The 10,508-nt window shown below is 40.9% G+C and overlaps 3 pseudogenes; 1 reads left to right on the forward strand and 2 right to left on the reverse strand.

The window, feature by feature from the left end:
- Nucleotides 1–1,136: 1,136 nt before the first annotated feature.
- On the forward strand, nt 1,137–2,340 carry LOC146473051 (uncharacterized protein KIAA1958-like; annotated as a pseudogene).
- Nucleotides 2,341–6,847: 4,507 nt separating this feature from the next.
- LOC146473052 (uncharacterized protein F54H12.2-like) lies at nt 6,848–8,182 on the reverse strand (annotated as a pseudogene).
- Nucleotides 8,183–8,602: 420 nt separating this feature from the next.
- On the reverse strand, nt 8,603–9,512 carry LOC146473053 (uncharacterized; annotated as a pseudogene).
- Between the last annotated feature and the right edge of the window lie 996 nt (nt 9,513–10,508).

Genomic DNA, 10,508 nt, shown 5'->3' on the forward strand with positions numbered 1-10,508 from the left:
ATTGTGTGAATAATCCAAAGTTCCAAAGAAAACATCGAAAGAAAACAGTTGAGAAAAACATCTTTACAGCCGAAATCTCACTGCCTACTACTGTCATTAAAAAATGTTATGTATTACACTTCGACCTGGTATAAAATAAGCATTTAATTATTTAAGGTCTTTGTTTCTATTAGGAATCCTCACCAACCGAAAAAATAAGCGTGTTATTGACCAGTCCCTCGGGGATATGTGATATATTCCCTCGTTCCAGGCCAATAACCCTTACTTTGTCCCGTTTCTGCGAACTAATTTCATGAAAAACAGCTTTAGTTATAGCGGAGCAGTTCTCTGGAACAGCCTGCCCTGTGATATGAGAAAAGCTAAATCTCTAAGTCAATTCAAAAGATTAGTCAATGTTCATTTTTAATGTTAGAGTATACACGGCATTCATGAAAAAACAGGTTTTAGTTAGATTAGTTGTAGTTAGGTTTTGAATTTTGTTTAGGATAGTTAAGTTATTTCTAATTTTTATACTCCTGATGAATTTTACCGTGTTTAAATAAAGAACTATTTTATTCTATTATTTTCTATGATTGAAGAAGAATACGCAGCTAATTGCTTCTAATATGATATCTTTCTCTTTATCGTCGAATAAATTCGGGGCACGGTTATCAAGTCGAACTACTCTTATCGTCTAATAACGCCGTCCGATTTTGCACCACGTGACGTGTTTGGTCCTGAGAGAAAGCGTGCAAATTAATCGATGAATTCTAAAGTTTGATCAAGGCGTGCTACGTCACCCTACGGACACACAATAAGATCTTTTATTTTATAAGTACTGAGATTTACTCACAGAAATCATTGTAATTTCTAACTAATCATTGTAATTTATTAATCATTGTAACTTAATTGTGTGTGGCAAATAAATTAAATAAAAAATAAAAATATAAAAAAAAGATGAAAGTGATGAAAAAATCCTTTTTTTTTTTGTCACAGCCAATCAGCGATGCGAACGATGATTTTTCACTAGTGAAAAATCATCGCTCGCGGCGTCTGATTGGACGGACGATGTTTTTCACTGGTGAAGAGTGATCGTACGGGAAGCCGCCACGTCATCCTTGGCGCGAAAACTGGCAAGCCGCCGTTTTATTTTCAAGATGTCGGAAAGGTTTGTGGGCACCGGTTCGGTTGACAATTTTATTGCAGAACAAGAAAACAAAGGCACGTTACAAAAAACACAACAGATGTAAAAATTTTGCAAACCCTTTCAGGAACCATGAATGAACTAAAAAAATTGAAGAAATTCCAGCATTGGAGTTGAACGAATACATATGCTAGTTTATTATTTCGGTCAGAACCAAAGATGGCAAAGACTATGAGCCTTGTTCGCTCCGAAGTCTATTGGCAAGTTTTGAACGACATCTAGAGAAAAACAGTTACTCTGCCAGTATCATGAATGACCCCGTATTTGAGAAAACAAGGAAAGTCCTCCTGTCCAAACAGAAAGAGTTAAAGAAAAAAGGAAAAGGAAACAAGCGAAAAGCTTCGATAGCTTTAAACAGTGATGAATTGAATTGAATGAATTTTTTTTTTCTGCTATAGTTTCATATATAGCTTGTTATTAGTTGCCATAGCTATTGTGTACTCTTCTTATATTACTGTTTTGTATTCATATTTAAATTTAACTATTCTAGACTTATGTGTGCATTTTTGCTTCAGCTTTCTTGCTGACCTGTATTTTATTTCTATTTAGTACTGATGTCAACTGGCTGCCTGGCTCCGCTAGCCTCTATGGTCATTCCAGGCAGCCAGTACTCTAATTATTACTTTTAATATTTTCGTTGTTGTAATTTTATTTTTGAGCAAGTGTGAGTACAAATAAAGATTGATTGATTGATTGATTGGTTGATTGATTGATCTGGAATACACTCTACGAAAAAGGCCTCCTCGGTACACGAAATCCCGAAACGATTTTAAACACACTCTGATAAAACAACATGCATTTTGGGCTCAGAGGCTGCAAAGAACATAGAGACATGTGCTGGGGCGATGTAAAGTTGAAGTTAGAAGAAAACAGCAGATGGCGAGGAATATTTGAAGTTTAATGAAAGACAAACCAAAACAAGGATCGGTTCAGACTTCCGCGATGTCAGGGCAATGCCGCCTAAAATGTTTGCCACCGATGGATCAGAAAAAGTTCCTGTATTGGTCTACAAGCTCTACGCCCAGAAGAGACCTGAGAAAATGAATGAAGACGATTCTGCCTTTTATTTTGCTGCCATCAACAACTTAAAGGCAGAGTCGCTTCAAGCGAAAGAGTGGTTCAAGGTTGGTCCTGTAGGCGTAAACAAACTTAACTAGCCTGTGAGCAGGCTCCCAAGTGGGGTATAGGACGAAAAGAAAAATCGGCGAGCCGGGCGAGCGGAGCGCGGTATAGCATGGGGGCGAGGAAGAAAGAAAGGGAGCCTGTGGAATTTCTTTGAATGCCGCTGTCTTGTGATACCAGATTCTGGTATCACAGTAGTATGTCCCGAATACTAGACCAAGTTTATTCATGTATTCAAACAGATTCAGGGGTCACCTAAACCGGTTTTAAGCGTTGAATAAGTTGACATGACATAAAGTAGATATAGGAAAGGGTTTAATGAGATACAAGCCATCTAGGTGGAAGAGGGGTTTAATGAGATGCAAGTGTGGGTAGAAAATGGAGATTGTTGTTTATTAGTCAAGTGTACTGTGCTCTGGTGGTTACGTTTCCGCCCAACCAGCCGGGTAGTATAGCAAATATATAGGGAAAGAAAGAATGGATAAGTTGAGAATCAATGAGAAAGCACTGACGTCATGGTCAAACAAGTTGGCACAATTAAGTATTCAAATGATCTCCTTAATATCTCAGACTAGACAAACTCGTCAAACCGGTTTTTTTCCCTGTCACTGTTCAAATTAGCAGCACCCAAAAACGGACACGGGACAATATTTTGTATGAACACCATTAATTTTACTGAATAAATATGATAAGATATTACAATCAAATTCCAAAGAGAATGATGGTCCTGAATTTTACATGAAATCAGTCACTTTATCGATTCTGGCAAATTGTCTCTGAAGCTTGGGTCTTTGCAGTTGTTTCCCATATGTTGTCGTCATGTCCACCTCAGTTTCTCTTGGTTTGTACACCGGAGGTTCCCTTTGATAATATGCGTCCGCAGGCATTTCATCACCCCCATTGAAAGTGTCTGCACATTTCCTTTCTTCTACATGTAAAGTAAGGCCTGAATGGATTCTTTGCTGATCTTGAAACCCTTAACGTGGGCGTGTCCATTTGTTCGTCATTAAAATTCAAGAGTCGTACCTGTTTCAAAGTCCTCTTAAAAGAATCGCTTATCTCCAACTACTGACTGGCTCATTGATGTACTTTATTTTCCGGTTTTTGCGTTTGCACTTCCCCTTGTTTATTGTTATTTTTGTGTGTGTGCGTGTGTGTGTGAATGGTAAATCATGTCCTTAGTTCTATTTTAATGTAGGATATTTGCAAATTTTTCCGCTTGGCCCAGCCACTTAGCTCGATTAGCTCGATTACTGTCAAACACTTATATCATGAGCCTGTGGCTCGGGGGACTGGGAGACCACCCCCTGTGTATTTGACACTAAATAAATTACTTACTTACTTACTAGCTTGCTCTTTCTAAGTGGCTGAGCCCTCTTCTTTAGTAATTTTTCTTTCTTGTATTAATGTAACACTGTATAATTTCTGGGCACGAATAAAGATTGTGTGTTTTGGGTAAACGCTCTTGCTCAGTAGCGACTTACCACCTTCACATACTTTGTACTCAGGGATCACACGGTCACACACGCATTGTTGATAAACATGGATACTCTCTTCAGGGCAGAAGAACGGACATTCTTTCCAATTTGAACACCGAATGTATGCTATACCAGAGGCGGGTTTGATCACTTCGAGGTCTTGGAGGCAGAGTCCACATTTTGAGTAACTCATCTTGGAAGTGTTTCTTGGGAGCAGTCAGTTGAAAGTGATGTGTGATGATCAAAGTCATGGTCACTTTATACAGTTTTTAAAAACCAGTTTATCACCTGTCAGCCTCATCAGTGTCGTTAATGATCAAGTCTAACCAGTACCAACAGGTTTTGCAAAACTGGTCAGGTTGCAGAAGCGCTTTCTCAATGTGTTTCCGCTCTTCATGTGGTTGTGTGTTATCGATCCAGTCTTGTTCATACGGCGCCACTGCATCCAACACATCTAATAAATCGTGCCACAACCAATAAACATCGCTGCGATATTTATCCAAAGCTGCTTCCTTCAAAAATGACGTCACGTTTCGATGATCATGCAATGAAAGTTGTTCCTTTTTAAAAATGTCCTCATACACCAAGAACGCAAAACAGATCCAGTACGCTTCCTTTATTCTTTCCTCGTCACAATAGTTGCTTTTATTTTCAGCGATGTTTGGTGCCATGATCTGGACTCAATAACCATAGCAAGCATATCCTTCTGTTTTATATCTTTCTCTTTAGGTAAACAGGTTTTTCCAGTTTAGTACGGTTCCCATTTTGCATTGCTTCGTAATCTCGACATCAAGGGTGTTCTTGCCTTGTAAAGACGTTTTCCTGTTTTACGCCTGGAATCTGGTGGTGTATCTATCATGAGTGCATGCGCTGATTCTTCAGTTGAAATGGAAGGCGATGTTTCGATTCGGATGGGAATTTTTGACCCTTTAGTACTGAGAGGAGTACCCCTCAATGGTTTAGAGACTTTGGTAGATTTTGTCTCTGGTTTGGGGGTAGACTCCTTAGCAGGTAATGGCTCTGACTTAGGCATCACCACTGTTGGTTTCACAATCGCTTCAGTTTTCATCTGTTTTGCCAACCCTTGATACCTTTGCAAAAGTTGATCCAACAATAGCACTTTTTGATCTTCAGGTAAAGACGAGTCCATGATCTGTTTCATGTCTTGATCTAAACGTGTCAAAGTGGGAAGCTGAGCTGGTGCATTCAACCGGTGTTCTGTTTCCATACTTTGCAATAAATGTTCAGGTACCATCACCATCTTTTGCGCGTGCTTCACTTGAACACCTCTCCTAACAACTCGGTAGCAAGAGGAGCAATCAAACTAGCAAGGGTAGACAAGAATCCTCCCTTTTGATTCAACACTTCCTTTTTCCGCTCAAGACTTGGTTTCTTGCGAGTCAAATAGAGGAGCTTTGACTTGTGTGGCTTCAACCGTTTAAATGATGAATTCGGTATCACAATGTTGCCTTTAAGGAGGTTTAGAGCGATTTCACCAATGGCTTCCATTTGCCCTTTGTTCGCATGTGCTTTCATGTCTTTCCGCTGTTTTCCATTACTCTTGAAACAAGTACAAAGAAAGGGTAAATGTTGTAGGACTCTTGACTGTTTGGATACTCTCACGCGATTTCTATTAACCCCGTTAGATTGGGTGGTGGTACCATGGCGTAACACCATATTGCCACCACGTTGATTTTTTCTTGTCCCTTTTGCTGTGCGACGTGACCTGCAGCAAGTCATCACGTTAACTGAAATCCACCGGTAGTGGTTCCTCTGTTTTATGACATTTCTTGTCTACGTAAATCACGGGATAAGAATGTGATGTTGGTAATATCCTTGTCCGTAACCGTTGAATATTTCGTGTACGAGGATGTAAATCCAAGACAAGATAACCGAATGGGTTTGACGTCGCATCTTGAAAGCTTTCTCATACGTAAGGTACATTTCCTGCGAATGCCTGCTGAGCCAACGTTCGAAAACCCAGCGTATCGCGAGGGCTGTTAAAAGCAATGATGTAGTGTGCATTCAGAGAGATACTCCGCGAAAACTTTCCAGGTGGAAAAAGGTTCTGGGTCAAATAAATACAGGTTACATCACAGTGATGAGACACCTTAGTAAACAGATCGAGAATACGTTTGTCATCGTTGCAATTTCTCATTAAATCATCCAGTTCGAGTATTCTTGGTCGGCAGTTTGCAGGAAATAAACTAGGAATATCTTCGGGAATACCCTCCACATATGTCACTTGAGCTGTCATGTTCCTAAAACATTCTTGCCATTGTCCACAGCAATATACAATTTTACGAATAGGCCGTTCAAATAAAGAATCCGCTTGTTCAAGTAACTGTTTCGTAAACGTCGTCTTTCCACACTGACTTGGCCCTACTATCATAATACTGCTTGGACATTTAAATTGGGACATCTTATCGCAATGAAAAGCAGCAACGTTATGATAACTTGTTGATCGATGTTCCTTTTTAAAGTGATGTATCAAAGACGCGCACACATCATTCATTTTAGCATCAACAAAATTTTATTGATTACGCCAACATTTGAAGGATTTACAAGCTTGCTCCTCAAATTGTGAGACGTTTTCATTCCTAACATTCGTTAACAACTGTATTTAGGTGTGTACAAATTGTGCTACTTGTGGATCGTTCCATTGGAATCATATCGCAGAAATTTGTTTTGAATAGTGTTTAAATCCACATTTCGTGCAGGATGAAGTAAGTAAAACAGGCAATAGTCTCCACACACATCTGAGGTTAAGCCTTGCGTCGGTTTGTCATTGTAAAATGTTGTTCCCCTCAGTACGTATCCACCCATACCATAGCTCTCAGGAGGAAATCCATAGCTGTCAAAGAATTCGCTCTCTTGAGGCATACAAAGTACATCGCAATCCAATACGTTCCAGGTTGATTATGAGGATCTGTATTTGCAATCATTGCTGTAGGATGCGTATCGACGATTGGTGACTTGTCACTTGGAAATACTTCTTTCATGATAGGTGCTAGGACAGGATCGTGCATTGACGCTTGCCGTAATTCTTGAGTTGTATGCATCTTCAAGCACGTTGAGAAAGATCGTATACCACGCATCTATTGCGGTCAACCTCCAAATGATTTTGGAATTCTGCGTATACGATTAAATTTAAAACTTCTGGTGTCGGTACTCCAAATTTCAGATACAAATTGACGTTACCGCTGCGATGGGGAATCGAGTGGTCTGAATGGCCACTACCCGCAGGAGTGGTATCCAAGCGGAATAAGCCGTATCCACCTTCCCAATCCTCTCTGTCAATATCAATACCATTGCCACAGTTCATATCACCACTGCCTGAGAAGAGTGTATTGTACCCATCGATTCTCTTTCCACCTGTCAAATCTATCACTGAATAAGGGATTTCTTCACCATTGACTGTCAGTCGTACTGCATTCACATCAAACAGCTGAAAATTGAAAGGATTTCTTGCCAAGCTACCATTGTAGGCATCATTTCGTACCATTCCAAATATGATGCTTTAAGGAATAAGTCCGTTGAAGAGATCCGTCTCGGTATGATTCAGCACACCCCAGGGGATAATTCTAGCGTGTGTTGGGGTCCTTGTCAGCGTGTAGATAGCAGGTAGGGCCTTTTGTCCTGACCGTCCTTGCATGATACTAACATGCTCTAGTTTGGTACCGTCAGCTACGCGTACTGTGCGGACTCCGAGAGTGCTTGAAATTATGCTTATCTTGCAATCGTTGGCCTCTTCTCCGCCCATGAGAACAAATTCATCGCTGTTCAGATCAATCTTGATTTTGATTTCTATATTGTCCAGCAGCAGCTTACTGGTGTTGAACAGATCACACAGGGGGACGCCAACCAACCCTACTTCAGCACCAGCATTGGTAAATACACTCCTCTTCTTGAGTCCCCAGTTATTGTCAGAAGTGTTCTCTGCCACATCCATATATCCTGCTGTGTCTTTGTAGTACAATGCTTTGGTTAGGTAAGATTTCTTTACCTGTTCAGTAAAATTAAGCAAGGTCTTGATGTAGGCATTGTACGCCTGTGTGTCGGACTGTTCTGTGGCAAGTGTTTCGTTCAACTTGATGGTAAACTGTTTGATGAGCGAATGAAGCGCGTTGTTGATCAAAGTATATTTCTTTCCACCTCCTGTATCCCCGCCATTCCTTTTGGTAATCTTCACCACCAATCGCAGTTCTGTTTTGTTGATGTCAATGTAATCAGATAGAGGCTTGATGACAAACTCGATAGGGTTGGTTCCACTTTGAACTGGTTCATAATCCACCCATTTACGTTTGAGAATGTAAACATCCGTGACCGGTACTTGAAATAGCTGTAAGCTCGAATTTTCACCGGGGGCCGAGAGAAAGTGAGCTGAGGCCATCTTTAGTCGAAAATGTTCTTGAACTTTGAAGGTGATGTTCTCCATTTCTTCATCTGTCTTGAACTGGCAGGAGTTGCTTTCCGTCTGCGCTTAAGTAGTCTCCCCCCACGACCTTGTTGCGTAAGGTCCTTGAAAGCACCCGTCAGAAACTGTTTACTGGCAGTCTTTGCCCTCGCTTTCGCTGCTTTCTTCAAAGACTGACCATTGATGACATCTTTTGCAATTTGCATTCCTGTATCCACTCCTGTATTGAGTAAACGTTTTCCTACTTTCTTGGCAGCTGTCTTGAGAAAGGGTGTGGCTGTACGGAATAGGGAACGAAACATTCCTCCTAATTCATTACCTCTTTGGCCGTAAGGATGTGTCCCTCCAAAAATACTTATGTCTCCTTTCCCTCGTTGGAAAAAGGGGATTACTTGTTGTTGGTAAGGGTAAAATTGATGATTCATAGGTAGAAACATCTTAGAGAATTGCACGACGCCGAAAATGAAGTGTTACTCGTACAGTGCCAAACGCAAATGGTACCAGATGGCCAGTGTCACTTCTTATATTGATCTCCACGGAAGAAAATACATATGTACGAAGTCGATGGTAAGTAGGAGTCTTTATTTCCTTTGCTACCACCTCCCCAGGTTGACCACGAGGTACTATGGTTCGAAGTATATTCGCTTGTACATCCCCCACTACAAGGGACTCTATTAGGTCAGAGTAGATGTACATCGTCTGAACTGCTTAACATACTCCAGACCAATTCATCGTCTCGCCGCACAGTGGTCGTAGTAGCGGTAACTGTCACACTCTGATTCTTATTCAGTTGGACAATAGTGGGAAGACTGATCTGATATAGAGCCGGTACCCGACCATGATGGTTCAAGTATCCTAATGCCTGAGCTAAATTCTTGGGCAACGTTACTTGAAATGTTGGAGGTAACTTGAATTCGTAGTAATGTTGAGCTTTGGAGTAAATGTAGAAGCAGTCACTTCCACCGATGCGCTTGATCCTTTTTCCACTTTTCAGATAAATATCTGGAAATGCACTCTGGAGTCCTGTCACCATACCATTGACCAAGTCATCAACTGTTCGATAAATGCCACTTGGTTGATAGATGGGTAGGGTCCATGGTGAATCGCTGTTACAGCTTAACAGGTAAGACAGTTGCTGACTTTGCCCATTTTGCCAAGTATGTGGGTAAGTGATGTGTGTCATTGCCACTTCCCAGTCTTCACTTAAGTGCTGTTGATTTAGAAGTTGCATCTTAAACTTGGCAGGTTTGTTTTCAGGGTACTGAGCTGTGCTTGCGTCAGTGGTTACAACGATGTAAAAACTGTTACTCATCTTGTACGCCGTCTAAAATGAAGTGTCACGTTTACGTTTATACGATACCACCTTGGAATGAAAGCAGCTTTCCACAACTACTTGTTAAGTAGATTTCAACGGTCTGAAATGTTTTGGTTCGTAAAGGAAAATAACTGATGTGCGTCGCTTCTTCCATTAACGTGTCGCCAAATCTACCGTGTGGTACCATTTCATATAGCAAATGCAACTGTTTTTCACCCGCTTGATGTGGCTCTATGAGATTGGTTTGCACTTGCACTACTCTGTGTGTGCATTGACATTAAGAAACGGTTAAAGGAATTAAGAATGTCCGGGGAAATGTGAATGAGTAACGAAGCGGTAACGCACACCATTCATAACCATAAGTAGGAATCTGTCCAAGGGTAGAATGAATCTTCAATGCAAACATGGTGCTTTCTCGGACTTTGTTTTCTTGGGTCATCCAGCCAAGAGCTTGCGCCACAGGCTTGGCCACAAACATCCATTCCTCTTGAGTTGTGAAGGTAATGTTCCATTCATTATCCACGGCAATGTGAAGGGTTTGTCTTTGCACACATTGCAGTATACCTTCTATCACGTCCAGTGCTGAACGATATCTTCCAACAGGTAGAGTTATTCTCTTTACTTCTTGGGTACCAGATCGTCGGAGCATGAAATGTGGATGATTGCATTCGTGGGGAACTTCAAACCACGAGAATGGGTAGATTACATTATGAAGTCCAACTTCCCAATCCTCTTCATCTTTTAAACGGATTTGTCGAGGTAATGCTACACGACAGTATGACGTTGAGTTGGTTGGGAACAAATTCGTATTGGCATTGCTAGGAAGCATCACCTAAAAATCATCATCTGGAATCATTTTTGCTGCAGAGAAACCAACTGTTTATATGGAATCCAACTGTCGTATTTCTTTGGCCAACCTTTCCAATGCACCAACACTTCTTTGTTGGCGCCTTTTCCTCGACGTTTCAAAATTCTCTCAATGCGAAACAGATG

The sequence above is a fragment of the Pavona decussata genome, unplaced genomic scaffold, assembly GCF_977016875.1.
Source record: "Pavona decussata unplaced genomic scaffold, jaPavDecu1.1 SCAFFOLD_95, whole genome shotgun sequence".
NCBI classification, from domain to species: domain Eukaryota; kingdom Metazoa; phylum Cnidaria; class Anthozoa; order Scleractinia; family Agariciidae; genus Pavona; species Pavona decussata.